We start from the raw sequence: 16387 nt of genomic DNA on the forward strand, positions 1-16387 counted from the left end.
CTGCAGGAACCCCTCATCATGAACAGCCCGAGTGTCATGGCCACCGTGGACAGCAGGTTAATAACAGCAGGAGGCAGGCAGACCCAGGGTGGAGAGGGGCAGATCCTGGGGAAACCCCACATTCAGGCCAGTGACGACCTGAGGCCTGGGGGCCAGGCTATCAGTTCTATGGACTGGAGTGACAACCTATGGGGCTTTTCTGGGCCTGCCCATGGCCACCCATGGACCAATCAGCACGTACTTCCTTCCATCTAAAGCCCATAAAAACCTCAGACTCAGCCAAACTCAGGCAAACTACTGGACAACCTGCCTGTGGAGAGGAGCTACCCGCTACCTGTCTCCTCTGAGCTGTTTTGTTGCTCAATAAAGCACCTCTTTGCCTTGCTTACCCTCCACCTGTCCACATACCTTACGCTTCCTGGATGTGGATGAGAACTTGGGACCTACCAAATGGCAGGGTTGAGAGAGTTATAACACAAACAGGGCTGAAACCCGCCTCTTTCTTGCCATGTTGCGGGTGACAGGAAGGAGAGAAGAGCTGTAGCCTTTTGGGGAGCACAGATCTAGGATCTCCCTGAGCCAGGGCTGTGACACCTTCTTTGGGATGCTGTGATTCTTGGCATCTCCAAGCTTCCATGGACCACTGTGTTCCCTGGTGCCAGCCATGGAAGATGCTTGTGGTACACCTGGTCCAGCTGCATCACCTGAGGGAGCCAGCACCTGTGCCAGCATGTGGAGCTGCCCCTCCCACCACAGCCAGCGTGCCTGGCTGTGCACAGTGGCCAGACTCCACACTCACCCATTCACACACCCCTCGCTGCTCTGTGTCTGGCTCTCCCTTGGCAGGTGTGGGCTCTAGGCTGGTAGTGCAAGATGAACGCAGCCTGCCAAGCTGGTGGGGTAACAAGAGCAGTGGGTCCAAGCAAAATGCAGGCATCACTGTCCACAGAGGTTTCCAGCTGGAAAAGCAACACTCTCAGGACTCTGTGACAGTAACACAATAATGTCAGTGATGATGGTGGTGATGGTGCTGGTGACGTCAGAGATGTCAGCGGTGGTGGTGAGGCTAATTATATGGTGGTGTTCATGGCAGAGGTGTGATGTCATTTATGATGGTGGAGGTGGTAGTGATGGTGACATCAGTGGCAGAGGTGGCATTGAATCTTGCAGTGGTAATGATGTCATCACTGGTGGTGGTGATGATAGTGCTGACTTTCATTCTGCCAACAGGAACGGTAATGGTATTCCTTAAGTAATGCCAATGAGATTCAAGGAAGGGACTGAAGAGGATCGCAGTGAGAGGGCTCTGGTGCTAATGATGGCGTTGGTGGTGAGGGTAGTCACGATGGAGATGAAAACAGAGACTAACTCATTCTGAAAATACTAGTGCCCAGCATACTTCCAATCAGCAAGGCCCAGACATAACATCTTTAAATGAATCACAGTGGCCACCAGCATAGACATAAAGAAAATGGAAGCAGCCAGGCCCTAACCAAGCTTTCCAAAACTTGGTCCTGAGCTGGATGTGAAAGCTTGGATTGGATTGGCTGCGTTCCTTCCATGCTCTCGCCCCTACTTCTCCTTCTTTCCCTCTTCTTCTAAGCCTCTTCCCTGGAGAATTCATTCATTTATTCCTTCTTCTCTGGCTGCATTGAATGACCCCAAGGCCACTCTTTGTTCCTGGAGCTAGGATAATAGCTTCCTACCCACTGACAACTGCACAGAGGCACCGTGGATAAAACTCCAGGTTCTCTGGGCCCCAGGGTCTGTGTTTCCCTGCTCAGAGAGGAAGAAAGAAGGGGGCTTCTGCACCCACCCTGAGGCTTGCCAGCAGAACCCAGTCCTAGCCTGAAGCCAGCAGACCTTTGGTCCGTGGGGAGGAAGGGACACTCCTTCCTTTCAGGAGGATGGACATAGCTACCAGGAAGGGCCTCCACTGCCCAGGACCCAACCCCAAGGACAGCCGGTGGGCTGGAGCTTCAGGAGGTCACGAACAAGGGCACGTGACCCCTGCCCTCAATTATACAGAAGCTGTACTAATTGAGTAATTAATGTGTTCCACGCCCTGTGCTAAGCACTCACATGCAGTATCTCACGGAATCAGCGTTCTGATTCTGATTTCACCCTCATGACTGAATTCAGATTCAGAAGCAGGTGCAGTCATTACCCTCTCATTACCGGTGAGGAACCTCAGGCACTGGGTTACACAGCTGATGATTGCCGAAGTCAGGATTTGAATGCTGATGGGTGAACCCCAGGGCCCCTCCGTCACGCCACAGTGTCGGCTCTTGGGCAGCTTTCATGTTCACCTCTTACCCTGCCCATAGCCGCACTTGGGGTCTGCCCTCCTCCCACACTGAGTCTCCTGTCTGGTCCTCTGCAGAGCAGGCCCTCATCTCACAGGCCACCCTGCCCTTGGCAGCTGAGGCCCCACCGATGGGCTGAGATGGTCCAGGGCTGGACAGCAGGGGATGGTGTGTGCAGGAGGCTCTGTCCTACTTCCCTCATCCCTCTCTGTGCCTTTGATGACCCCAGTAACTGTGGGAGGGCCCGATGCAGCCAAGTTTACTGCATCTTGTTTTGAAACAAAGCTCTGAACATTCCTTCTGCAGCACGAGGAATGGGCTGCGGATCTGGGGTTGCAGGAAGTCATTCCGCCGGAGTGGGTGTGGGGACCCAAGATGGGGCTGGCTGGTCCCTCACAGAAGCAGCAGCAGCAGCAAAGCCTGGGCAGCTGGGGTGGGCTAACTATGTGAGGGGAGAGTTGCGCAGCTCTGGGAAACAGGGTGGAGGAGGGCTGTGCAGGAGTAGCCTCTCTCCCTTACCTCTGCCCCTGCAGACTTTTCTCTGGATGAGCCGCCGGGGCAGAGAACCCTGGATGGAACGGGACAAGGCGGAGAGGAGGGAATTTCCAGCTGGTGCCTAGTGCCACCAGCCACACTGCCTAAGAGGGAAAAAGACTTATTTCTGGGATCTCAAACAAAAGCACTAGCTCCAAACTGTCCTGCCAGACCCTGGGGCTCGCTGAGCTTGTAGTGGGAAGAGATTACCAACCAGAAATGAGGGAGGCGGGTGGCAGGTGCAGGAGGGCGGAGTCACAAGCAATAGCTTTTAATCCGGGCTGCACATAGAATCACCAAGGGAGCTGTTTAAAAATAACCAATTCCCAGGGCCCACCCATTGAACCAGAGTATCTAGGGGGTGGGGCCAGGGCACTGGTCATTTTCAAAAGCTCCCAGGTGGTTCTAAAGTGCTGTCAGGAATGAGAACACCTGAGTTCAGAACAGGCTCTTAATGAAGGGAGATTAGTGATCATCAGCTGGTTTGACCCCTTCCTTCCACTTAGAGGGAGTTCGAGGAAGTCCTCACAGTGAGTAATTTCGGCCCAGAGAGGGCAGGAGTGACTGTGCAGGGCACTGTCCTGAACGGACATCCAAGAGCAGAGCGTGTCTCTGCAGCCAGCTCCCCTATTACTGCTGCTCTCCGGAACACACCAATGCTACCCTCTTTCCAAGAGCTCTGGAAGGGACCGCCCTACCCCACCACCTTCAGCTGAATGACTCTAGAATTAAGCATTCCAAGTTCTATTCTAAGCCAGCACATCAAAGAATTTCTTTAGAGAGTTAATAAGAGCTAAAGCCTCAAAGGTCTGACCCTCACCTGCAGTGATATGCAAATGGTACCTCAACACCCGTAGTGCAGTATTCAGGGGCTGGGAGCAAATAGGATGCAAATGTATGCGATCATTATGCAAACAAGGGCAGCCCCAGATTAATGGCCTCAATCTTTCAACTAGACAGCAGCTGTCTCTTTAGGTACAGGCCTGACTGACATGGAGGACTGAATTGTCTCCTGTGAGACGCATCCTGAGGAAGGAAGGGTCAGCTCCCGGGTCAAGAGGAGGGATTGTTTGAACACCTGGCTTGCTGATCCTCTGCTCTGAGAAATCTGGGCAAGGATGTCTGCCAGGCAGGCAGGATATTCTTCTCTGCCTGGGCTCCTTGTTCAAGCCCCAGGATCAATGCTAGGCACTGAACTTTGTGGGGAGAGTGGTGGTGATGGGGTGGTGGAGGTGGTGAAGGTCAGGGGAGAGGTAATGGTGAAATTGATAGAGCTGGGAACAGTTGAGAAGATGGAGGGGTGCAGGTGAGGGTGATGATGTTCCCGGTAATGGTAGGGACGTGGACAACAGAGATAATGCAAACAGCAGAGGTGAAAATGGGCTTGGAAGGGATGAGAGGTGGCAGTGAGGACGAACATAATGCAGGCACTGGCAGTGGCAGTAGTGGTGACAGTGATGGTGGAGGTGATACTGGATGTGATTCTGCAGATGACATGGAGGTGACAGACGTCATGTTAGTGACAGCCATAGTGGAGGGGATGGCAATGCAGAGGTGAGAGGTGGAAGCCATGGGGAGGAGGAAAATAGTGACACTGGCATGGCATGGGATAGAAATGATGGCAACGGCAGGTGGTCGTGGCAACGTGGAAGGTCTTGGTGGAGGCTCACGTGCTAGAGACCACAGCAGAGTGGTGGGGGCAGTGGAGGTCATGGAAGTGACCAATGTGAGATGAGGTAATGCAGCAGTGGCAGAGAAGATGAAGATGATGGTGGGGAGAGCTGGTGACAACGAGTTCTTGAAACTCCTCGCTCAATAAGAAAGGGGGCTACAGAACCTGGCAGAACAAAGGCAAGGGAAGCGGTGAACTTAAATAAGAGAAACAAGGTCTGCTGTGTTGGGGAGAGGAAGCGTGAGGCTCCCAACCACAGGCCTAAAGAATGCTCAGAGGAAACACCTGACATCTCTCTCCCTGGCAAAGACTCGGTATGCACCCCAGTTTAACTCAGTGAGTGAGGCGGGCCTGAGGTCTGCCAGTGATCAGCGGGATGACCTGAGATTGGAGAAATCCTAGCCTCCATTAGTCCTCAGTTCCCTCCTCTGTGAAATGGAGGAGAGCATGGAGTCCAAGTGCATGCCCCATGGCTGACTAGCGGTGCGTGTGGAGTGAAGTGGAGCTGCCATGTGTGTGTGTGTGGGAGGGGGGGTCGGGGGCGATGTCAAGAAATAGGCCATGATAACTGGGGAGATATTGACAAATGTCTTCTCAGGGGAACCCAAAGCAATGGCCTCTTGTCACTTCCATCCCATGGCGTGGATCCTCTCCATTTCTCCGTCGCCCCCACCTCATCTTGGTCACTGCACTGAAGGTCACCACAGCTATTTCCCTGACTGTCCCCATACCTCTCTTTCCCTCCTGGAAGGCCAGACCCTAAGCGGGCTGCAGTGTGAACTGGTTAGTCCTTGGACTCTGGAATCGGGCTCCAGGTAATAATTGTGAGACCCTGGACAATATACTTTACCTCTTTGAGCCTCTGTTTTCTCACCTAGAAATTAGAAGTCACAATAATGGGTATGTCTATGATGGTTTAGCCCAACAAACTTTGACTCAAAGAACTGGTAGCTGTTGGAAAGACACAGCAGGAGCTGGGTTCAGAATTATCAGTTATTCTGTAACCTAAAAAGCTGTAGCCACAGGAAAGAGGACCTCTCCAGTATCTGTGGCTTCCCACAGCCACAAGGTACAGTCTCCAGCGTGAGCTACCTCCTCCTTCCTGTGGAGCCTGCATTGGCACATGCCAGCCTGCAGAGGGCGCTCTTCTTCCACAAACCCAGGACTCCATGGGGAGGTCCAGCTGCCCAAGGGACCAGGCACCCTGCCCAGGTTGCGAGAGTCTTGGGCAATCCCTGTGCTCTGGGGCAGAAGGGTTATCCAGAGGGAGGAAACCTAACTGCCTGGACTGAAAGGGCGACAGGGAGAAGGACTCTGTTCTTGTTCATGGCTTTCAGAGGCCCTAGGCCTTCTACTCTGGCTGCAGATTTGCTAGGGAAGGGGCCTGGGACCAGGGGAGCCTCAGGGTCCCCCCAAAAGCATTTCCCAGCAGCCCTAGGACCGTGTGGGCAGATACAGTGGGGCCCACACTCTGCCTCTACTTCTCCTTTCCTGGCTGGGAATCCCGCCTGCTGCTCAACACACACACACACACACACACACACACACACACTCACACACACACACACACACATTCTCACACACGCACACTCAGTGTGGTCCCTTGTGATTCACTGTGAGCGGTAATCATCGTCCTAATGGCCTGCATGATGGCCTGAGGAGAGCAGGGGCCTCAGATGAGTCATCTCCCTGAATGGTAATGAGGGCAGTGTGGAGAGGATCTGTCCTTCAGCCTCCTCCCTGGGCTCCCGGTCTCCATCCCCTTGCCATTCACAGGCTCACCCAGGGAGCTGCTGCTTCACTAGCAGGGACCTGCTCTGCCCCGCCAGGCCCATGTGGCACAGGGAGCAGCTGTGCAAGCCACGCCCTCTGGCCACAGGGCAGGCCATGAGGCCATCACTCATCTCCCTCCTCGGCCAGGGCTCAATGTATGGCTGGAATTCCTCAACCTGATTCCTAAACAGTACCTGTTTCACTGTGAAAAAACCATCCACAGACCTCTTCTATGTTTTTCTACACCTGAGACCAGCCGTGTTCAACAGAAACAGAAAGTGAATGAACCACAATGTATTTTAAAATATTTTAATAGCCATATTTAAAAAGTAAAAAGAAACGTGAAAAAAATGTGTTTAGCCCAATACAGTCATAGTACATTGTTTCAATATGAGTCAGGCGTGGTGGCTCATGCCTGTAATCCTAGCACTTTGGGAGGCTGAGGAGGGCAGATCACTTCAGTTTGGGGGTTTGAGACCAGCCTGGCCAACATGGTAAAACGCTGTCTATACTAAAAATACAAAGATTAGCTGGGCGTGGTGGCATGCACCTGTAAGTCCAGCTACTCGGAGGCCGAGGCGGGAGAATTGCTTGAACCTGGGAGCTGGAGGTTGCAGTGAGCCGAGATCACAACACTGCCCTCCAGCCTGGGTGACAGAGTGAGATTCCATCTCAAACTTTTAAAAAATGTATACACACACACACACACACACACACACACACACACACATAGCTTCAATATGGACCCAATATAAAATTATTAATAAAATTTTTACCTTTTTTTGGCATGATGTCTTCAAAATCTGGCATATATTTTATCCCTTTAACACATTGTAATTGGGAACGGCTGCATTTCAAATGCTCAGGAGCACATGTGGCTAGCAGCTCCCATATTAGACGTCACTTCCAATTGTTAGCTCCTGGTACCATCTTGACAGGCAGAAGAGTCTCCTAGGAGCCTGTAGCAGCCGTGGCCGAGGGCTCTGATGAGCTTGTTTCTCTACCTGAGAGCTCATCCCTTGAGAACCTCCAGGGAAGTGGGCGAACCTCACTCCATGGCCCCTGGCTCACAGCTAGAATTGAGCACCCGCAGTTCCTGGCCTGAGGGCTCCCGCTCTCGGGAAGCTGCCGTCTGGTGCAGACCCTACAGAGGACAGAGGCAGGTTCAGGAGGCGCCCTCCTCAAATCCAGTCTTCTGGGTCATTCAAGGCCCCAGGCTGCACTCCCAGAGCTTCTTGCCCTGGGCCATGCTCGCACCTGATGCCAGGGCTGTGCTTCAGCGCTACATGAGGGGGGTGGCTTTGTGCAACCTGAAAGGGAAGTTAATATTTAGACACTGGAAAGGAGACAGTGAGGAAAGAGCCGGGAAGGCAGTAGTCTGGCCAAGGGTCTGGAGGTGGGAGGCGGCGGGACAGGAGATGACAGGGAACTAAGGGGAAATCAGGAGAGAGAGGAGAAGAGGAGCAGCTGTCACCCTTGTAGGGGTGTGTGCGTATGAACGCTAAATGCCAAGCCTGGACAAAATAGAGCCATGGAAGTCTCTGAGCCACGGAAGGAATGCAGTGAGGTCAGGATTTGAGGCACATTAGCCTGGGGGCTGTACAGAAAGGACTGGGAAGCGAGAGATGAGTGGGGAAGAAAGCCCTCTGGGGTAATTAAAAACATAAGCAGGAATGCAGAGCACTTGAGACCTTCTGCAGTTGGCCCCAGGGAGCTCAGCCTGGGATGCGAGCCTCTGTGCCAGAAGTCCTGGGCCCCCACCCTCCTCTGCCTGTCTCCAGGAGAACCTGGACAGCTCCCGCAGAGGGACGTGCAGAATCCGTGGCTTCTGGGGATGTGACTGTGAGTTGGACGTGGGTTTGCTTCTCCCTCTTATCCATCCATCACCACCCGTTCTATGCCCTGAATGCCAGGGTCTGAGGGTTGAGCTGCCAGCCCTGGGCTCCTGCAAAGCCAACATATAATTCCAGGCCACTGAGAACCCAGGCAAGGCTTTTGTGAGAATTAAACAAGACAGGCCCCTCCGGGCAGACACAGCCTCTTGGCAGATGGCGCCTTTGTGCTAAGCTAAAAGTGCCCGGCGTGGGCTGGATTTCAATCCCCACCACACCCTTGGCTGAGGCCTGGCACACGAACCATGTAACCATGCGTGGCGGTCCTGCCTAGTTCCCAGTGCTGGGGGAAATGGTATGAAGGGGGTGAATCACGCTTGAAAACCACAAGGCACCAGAGAAGAGACCTTCAAATGAGACCCACTACCTGTCCTGCTTTCTCCTTCTCTACTGGACTGGGGGTCCAGAGCTCCTGGGGACTGGGAGAGGTGAGTTACACTGAAAGCAAACTCACTGGATCCAGGGAGTCAGAGCAGCAGGGTGTCAGGCCCAGGCACAAAGCCTGCATACATCTCTCTCCTGGAGCCAAGCGAGAACAGCCCTGGGAGAGAGAAAGGATGGAGACTAGAGTCTTGTTTCCAAAAAAACTGAGGCCAAGGCCAGGCGCGGTGGCTCACAGCTGCAATCCCAGCACTTTGGGAGGCCGAGGTAAGCAGATCACCTGAAGTCAGGCGTTCAAGACCAGCCTGTCCAACACGGTGAAACCCGGCCTGTACTAAAAATACAAAAATTAGCCGGGCATGGTGGTGCATCCCTGTAATCCCAGCTACTTGGGAGGCAGGGGCAAGAGAATTGCTTGAACCCAGGAGGCAGAGGCTGTAGTGAGCTGAGATTGCGCCACTGCACTCCAGCCTTGGTGACAGAGCAAGACTCTGTCTAAAAAAAAAAAAAAAATCAACCAAACAAAAACCTAAGGCCAAAGAAGTTCAATGGTCTGCTCAAGATGACACAGCTAAAAAGTAAGGGTGGACAATGAGAGGCAAAGTCACAGGGCAGTGAAGAGGCATCTGGCAGACCTAGGGAGAGTCCTGGCTCTGACCCCGAGCCGTCACTGAAGTTCTTCAAGTGTCAGTCTGCTCATCTGTAAAATGGGGATAATAGCTAGGGCTATTCCTAGGATTAAAGACAGCAGTGTACGTAAAGCGCTTAATGACAACTGAAACCCCAAGTTCTTGCCCAGGGAGATATGTGGATGCATTGCAGAGCTCCTCAATAGATGAGGAAGTCCAGGATGTTAGAAGGTTGTCAAAGCACCAGGCCTGTGGAGCAAAGGCAGAAGACTCAGAGAGATGCACCTTCCACAGCTCTGGGGGATGCATCAGCTGTGCACGGGGGCCTGCTTCAGGACCACGGTGAGCGTGGCCTGCCGAGGGCTCAGGTTTGAGTCCCTCTATGAACTGCTCTCCACCAAAAGGAGCTGCCCCATTTAAGGCCACATCCCCTGTGCAGGGAAGCCCCATCCAACGATTGTGTGAGTCCCTGGGCCAGGCTCTCTTGCCTTAACCTGGGGTAGCTCTGCAGGGCACCTCAGTCCTGGAGCTTCCCAGGGAATCACCGGCCACTGCCCACCTCTGCTCTTCTCTCCCCACAGAGAGAGGACATGCCCCCGAGAGCACTCCCCACGCGAATTCCCGTGTGCATGTCTTCATCACAGCGTCTGCTTCTCGGGTGTATTGTTTTACTGGCTGTTGTAACAAATTACCACAAACTTGGCGGCTTCGCACAAGGCACATTCATCCTCTGACAGTGCTGGAGGCCAGAAGTCAAATCAGTTTCACTGGGCTTGAGTCACCGTGTCATTAGGCCTGGCTCCTCTGGAGACTCCAGGGGAGGATCTGTTTCCTCACCTTTCTAGCCTCTAGGTGCCGCCTGCATTCCTTGGCTAGTGGCCGCTTTCTCATGTCACTCCACCCTTGCTTCCATTGTCACATCTTCTACTTCCTCCTCTGACCTTCTTGCCTCCCTTTTATAAGAGGGAGGCCCACCCACATAATCTAGGAAAATCTTCCCCCCATCTCAAGATCCCTAACTTTTTTTCTTTTTTTTTTTTGAGACGGGTCTCACTGTCTCACCCAGTCTGGAGTGCAGTGGCACCATCATGGCTCACTGCAGCCTTGACCTCCCAAGCTCAGGCAATTCTCCCACCTCAGCCTCCTGAGTAGCTGGGAACACAGACATACACCACCTCGCCCAGCTAAGTGTTTTTATTTTTTGTAGACATAGGGGCTCCCTTTGTTGCCCAGGCTGGTCTCGAACTCCTGGCTTCATGCAATCCTCCTGCCTTGGCCTTCCCAAATTCTGGAATTACAGATGTGAGTCACTGCGCCTGGCCAGGATCCCTAACTTAATTACATCTGCAAAGTTCCTTTTGCCATTCACAGGTTCTGGAAATTAGGATGTGGATATTTTGGGGAACTATTATTTAGCCTTCCACACTGAAGAACCTAACCTAAGAAAGCAGCTGGCTGCCTGCTGTGGTCCTCCTCACCTCCTGCCAAGCATCCTCTTGGGGACACCTCCCCAGCAAAGTCAGTCTGACTCCATCCCAGGATGGTAGGAGGGGTCTGGCTATGGAAGGCCTGTCTGTGGAGCCAGTGAGCCCCATCGTCCTGAGGGTGTGTGATACCCAGCTCTCAGGAAGCCTTAAACAAGTGGGACGCCTTTGAAATTTCAGAATACCTATCCCCTCCTCTTTTCTCTGCCTCTCAACCTATGTCACATTTCAAGGCTTGGCTGCTGCAAGAAGCCTTCCCCAGAGCAGACAGAACAGCTGCCTCCTCCGCAGCCTCCACCATGCTCGCCACTGGTGCCCACCCCACAGCTCACTGCATGCACCTGCCGTTGCATGCCTGCCTCTCCCCTGGCTTATGCAGTAGGTCTTTCTCATTTTCCCACCCGCTCGATGCCTAGCATGGGGTCTGCTCCCCTGGAGAGCAGAGACCTTGTCTGCTTCCTGTCAATCAAATAAATGCTTGCAGAACTGGGTCATGCTGAGCCAATCCACAATTCCCAAGGAGGAAGATGGAAGTGTGAGGTGTCAGCTGAGTACCCTGGCTGCTGAATTGAAATCTGTTCAGGCTGGGGTGTCCTGGGGAGGCCCCCCACTACGTTCCCATCAATCTGACGCTGGCCGCTGGCGGGTGACATGCTGCTGCTCCCGCATGTCTGTGTGCCGGTCTCCCTGGCTCAGAGCAACTTCATAACCACACCCAAGCTCACCTGTTCCCCAGCCCCAGTGAGGACATCACTCAGTTCTTAGTGTAGCAAGCCGCTGCCACCTCCTGTACTGGCACCTATGCCCCCGGCTTCTGCATCTCTTCATGAGGGAACTGTCTAGTCTTGGACCACACCTGACCCACATGGAATGCCAGGGGGATTCACACCCCAGGAGCAGCCCTTGAAGGAAGGGTGGGGAGCTGGTGGATACACACCGCAGATTCCCCACCCCTCGATGGGACAGTTCTGAGGCCTGTTCTGTACGCTCAGAAGGTCCGCAGGGGGCTGAACCTCAGTGTTCCACAGCAGTTGCTGCTGGGCAGCTCGCTCGGATTGCTTTTTCCCCTTCCCTGTCTCACTTCCCAACTCCCTCACATGCTGCCTGAGATCATCTTCCAAACAAACAACATCACCCAAGTCCTTGTCAAAAGGCCTAATTCAGTGGGGCAGGGAACCACCCTAAGGCAACATATTCCATCATGTTGCTTTCCTCAGTGCCAACAAGAAAAGGCAAGGTCCCTTCACTCGGTATTCAAGACCTCAAGGATCCTGGCCTCCTTCTGCCTCTTTGACACCATCTCTTACCTTTTCCGGCCTCAAATGTGTACTCTGGGCCGGGCGCAGTCACTCACACCTGCAATCCCAACAGTTTGGGAGGTCGAGGCGGGCGGATTGCTTGAGGTCAGGATGCCGAGACCAGCCTGGGCAACATGGTGAAATCCGTTCTCTACTAAAAATACATAAAGTTAGCCAGGCGTGGTGGCACATGCCTGTAGTCTTCCTCATGTAGCTACTCAGGAGGCTGAAGCAGGAGAATCGATTGAACCCGGGAGGCAGAGGTTGCCTGGGCACAGAGCAACACTCCGTCTCAAAAAAAAAAAAATGTATACTCGGGCAACACAAAATTCCTCATCTGCTTTGTGACTTAACCCAAGCATTTCGTCTGGGAAATCTTCCTGCCACCTATAGAGGTCAGTCAGTCCTTGGGCTTCCTGTCCCATCCTAAGGTGAGCACTTCTATGAGTCGGCCACAGGAAGAACTAACCAGGTTGGAGTGGGCTGTTGGCCCAACGTCGAGCCCCATAAGGCTACAGTGGGCTGCTCTGTAGCCAGCCCTGTGGGCAGTGCCCCCAGCCCCCGTGGGCATGCAGGAAGCCCCTTCTCCTTGCCTAGTGCTGTGCTGAAGTCAGCGTGCACTGGCTCAAAAGAATCACACTTGTGCACGTTCTTCCACTTCTGCATTCAGTGACATGCTGTGGTTGTCTGAAATCGGCCATGGTAAGAGTATTCACACCACAGAAATTGGCAAGTGCTACAAATCAAGGGTTTTGTTTTCTTCAAAGAGCAACCGTGGCGTGCCTTCCCACCATATGCAATAATCCTGAGTGTCTGTGGGTTCACAGTACAGGTCCCAGCCCTGAACTTCCCTCAAGAGGCAGGGCAGAATCAGCTTGGGGGAAGGGGTGTCGACTGGCAGCATGGTGCCAAGATAGATGTGGATGGGAGTCAGGGCCAGGGTGCAGCTAGGCGAAGTGGAAAGCAAAGCAGGGAGGAGCTCGTGGGACTGGAGGACAAGGACCCGGTGTGTGTGTGGTGTGTGTGTGTATGTGCGTGTGTGTGTGTGTGTGTGTGTGTGTAGAAAAGAGAGACTCCAAGAGAAATGGAGAGAGACAGCAAGGAAGAGACATGGAGAGAAGAGAAAGAGAGACATGGAGACACAGACAAAATAAACAAAAAACACAGAGGGAGGGAGGAAGACAGAGTGAGACAGCAAATGGAGACAGCACAGAAACAGAGAGAAAGACACAGCTTGAGACTGGGAAGAAATGAGAGTGCAGGAAGCCAAGGGCAGAAATAGAAGAATTCAGTGACAAAAACACAACCTGGAGCGTGGCAAACAAAGATGGTAGCAGCAAAGAGGGCCCAGGAGGGTGCAGCTCAGACCTAGCTGGGGCCCATGGTGCATGGGGCAGCTTGCAAGAGAGGCTCAGGGCCCACTTAGGACATGGTCTCCTGTGCCGCCTAGCCCCAGCCATCAGGTGAGTACCTCCTTAGGTGTCGATCAACCACTTGAAGATGTGAATGTTTGATTGCTTCTTCAATTTAGGCATTAAATCCCTCAGTAATTCAATAACGCATCATCCAGTTACTCACGTGACACGCAATTTTAAATTAGGAAAAAATATTTAGGCAATGCAATTGCTAAGTGATTGGATTGTTTCTGAAAGGAATCCCCTCATAACGCTCCCTGGAGTTATTCTCCCTTCTTAAATCAACCTGAGAACAGGGTGTGCAGACTTAGCAGTCTGTTTCGTGGCTCTCCCTGGCTGAATTCAGCACATCCTTTAGGTCAGAGTCCCCGGATTCATGCACTTTACCTTGCCCAGTGGTGTGCCGAAGTCAGCTTGCTGGAAAAAAGGTGAAATGTTCACATCTTTTCTTAATTCTGCATTCAGTGACATCATGTTGGCCGTGGTGGGAATATTTACACCACGGTAATTGGCAACTGCTACAAACCAGGGCTTTTTTTTTTTTTTTCCCAAAGAGCCACCACTGCCTTTCTTCACCTCCTGTACTCCCACCAATCTGTGCCCCCCCCAGGTGTGATAAAACCTTGAGCAGATTTTGTGGGTTTACAGAATTTGCTCCAGGGCCCAGCTGGGAGCCTCCCTCAAAGGGCAGAGCAGCATCAGTTGGCTTGAGGATTTGAGGGAGTCAACTGAGCAGCATAGGGCGAAGCTGGGAGCACCAGCACCCTTCCCTGGCCTCTGCCCCAGGGACCATTGTGGCCCCCCATCAAGACAGCACAGTCTGAAATAAGAGCTCCTGCCTGAACATTGGGAGAACTCAGGTACCACTCAGCGTTGGTCAAAGAAACCCAGGCTCAACAAGGGACTAGCTCCTGGTCACTGGAAGGGTAGATGGGATGTGCATGTCTGCTGGGCTTCGGTTTCATGTCCTTTCTGTTGGTCTAAGCTGCTCACACTCGGAGACCCAGAAAGTTTGTTGTGCTACTTCTAAAAAGAAAAAAACTTTGTCTCTATAAATGTATACTCTCCACTGCCTTCTCGGGAAGCTGAGTGCTGGTCACCGGCGGCACTTTGTGCTGCCATCTTGAAGGAGCTGGGTAGGCAAATTAGGGACAGGAGGGGCTAGAGAAGCAGGAGACCTATGTGGGAGGAGGTCAGGGAGAGGCTGGAGAGAATTATGGAAGAAGGATTTCACGTGTCTCCGTGGAGTATGAGACCGTCTTCTGAATTTTCCCTCCCAAATTGTCAGTAAACTCAATCTTGCTCCCTGATGTCTTTGAGTGAGTGGAATCTGGAGGGGAGAGGGTGGAGGCAGATTGGAAAGGATGAGGGACCAGCCCCACTGGTTACACGTAGAGAGGACAAGGTACGTGGAGGAGGAAGACAGGCTTAGCAGAGCTCAGATATCCGTGGGAGGAGGAGGCAGGTTCTTGCCTCTCTGTTCCGCTGGGAAGCAGCTTGTTTGGGAAATCCAAGCCCAAGTCCATCCAGAGCAAGTGCCTTGATTTTCCCTTATGAGGAAGAAGAGGGCTGTCCTGGCCCAGGAGGAGGAGAAAACTGGGGTCAAGTAAATCAAAGGGACAAAGCTAACCTCTACGCCATCAAGAATGTATGTGCAATGCTGAGTACTATTCTTTGGATCTGAGCTGTGCTAAGTGTTGGTTTACAGAGCCCCAGAACTCCCAAGTATAGAATGACATCACATGCGTAGAGAAGAGACCCCCAGGCCTGGAAGATTCTCCTCTGCAGGCCCTTGTTCTCTGTCCCACACCCTAGTGATATGGGTACCTCTTAACTTCATAAAGAGGCTCCACCAACCACAATTCCATGCAAAGCTTGCTGCAGAGACCCAACTGTGAGGGCAAGGATCCCAGGCCAGACAGCAGACAACTGGGCATCTCTCTTTCTCTTTTTTTTTTTTTTTTTTTGAGACAGAGTCTCGCTTTGTCGCCAGGTGCCAGGCTGGAGTGCAGTGGCGCGATCTCGGCTCCCTGCAACCTCCGCCTCCCGGGTTCAAGCAATTCTCCTGCCTCAGTCTCCTGAGTAGCTGGGACTACAGGTGCACACCACCATGCCCAGCTAATTTTTGTATTTTTTTTTTAGTAGAGACGGGGTTTCACCATGTTGGCCAGGATGGTCTCGATCTCTTGACCTTGTGATCCGCCCGTCTTGGCCTCCCAAAGTGCTGGGATTACAGGCTCTCTCTCTTTCTTTTCCTCTCCTCCTGCTCTTCCTCCTCCTCCTCCTGCTCCTCCCCTTCTTCTTTCCCCCAGTCTGAGCACTCACTCCCCACCAGCTAACTAGCCCAGAGCAAGCAGCTAAATATAGTTCCTTATTCTTTGACTCGTAGAAGTCAGCCACAAACTGTCCGTCAACATGAATTTCTCAGCTCAGTCATTCTAGCCACGAGCAGCTGCTGCTCCTGATACTTCACTGGGCTGCTCTCAAGCTCATCTTCAGTGGGGTCTGCATGGGAAGAAAACACACTTTTGAGAGGGCAGCTTTAGAGGGTATGAAGTGGGCATAGACGTTAAAATTGGAGAGACGGGAATGAAATCTTAGCTTGACCACTTTCTAGCTGTGTGATCCTCTGCTGGATCAATTACTGAGCTCTTACTTAGATTCTGTCAGATGCTCTAAGATCTTTCCAATAAATCCTCAGTTTTGCTCGGGCTAATGTGAGTTAGGCTTCTGTCATTTGCGACCTGAAGAAGAAGAACTTGCTTCTCAACTCGCCGGTCCTCTGCTGACGGCCTCTTCCAGGCTTCCTCACTCACATTCTCCATTCCCACGAATTGTAATCTCTCACCCTTAAAAAGCTCCAAAGCTGTTTTCTTTCTCTTTCGCTTTTAAGAAAGATTTTTTTTCAAATGTAACACATTTATTGCATAATCTCAATTTGTTGGGATATAGACGTGAAATTGTTTCCTAACTTCCCTGAGCCTTCTTCGTCTGTATGGTGAG

Source organism: Sapajus apella, unplaced genomic scaffold, assembly GCF_009761245.1.
Source record: "Sapajus apella isolate SASKATOON/1434 unplaced genomic scaffold, GSC_monkey_1.0 scaffold55, whole genome shotgun sequence".
NCBI classification, from domain to species: Eukaryota; Metazoa; Chordata; class Mammalia; order Primates; family Cebidae; genus Sapajus; species Sapajus apella.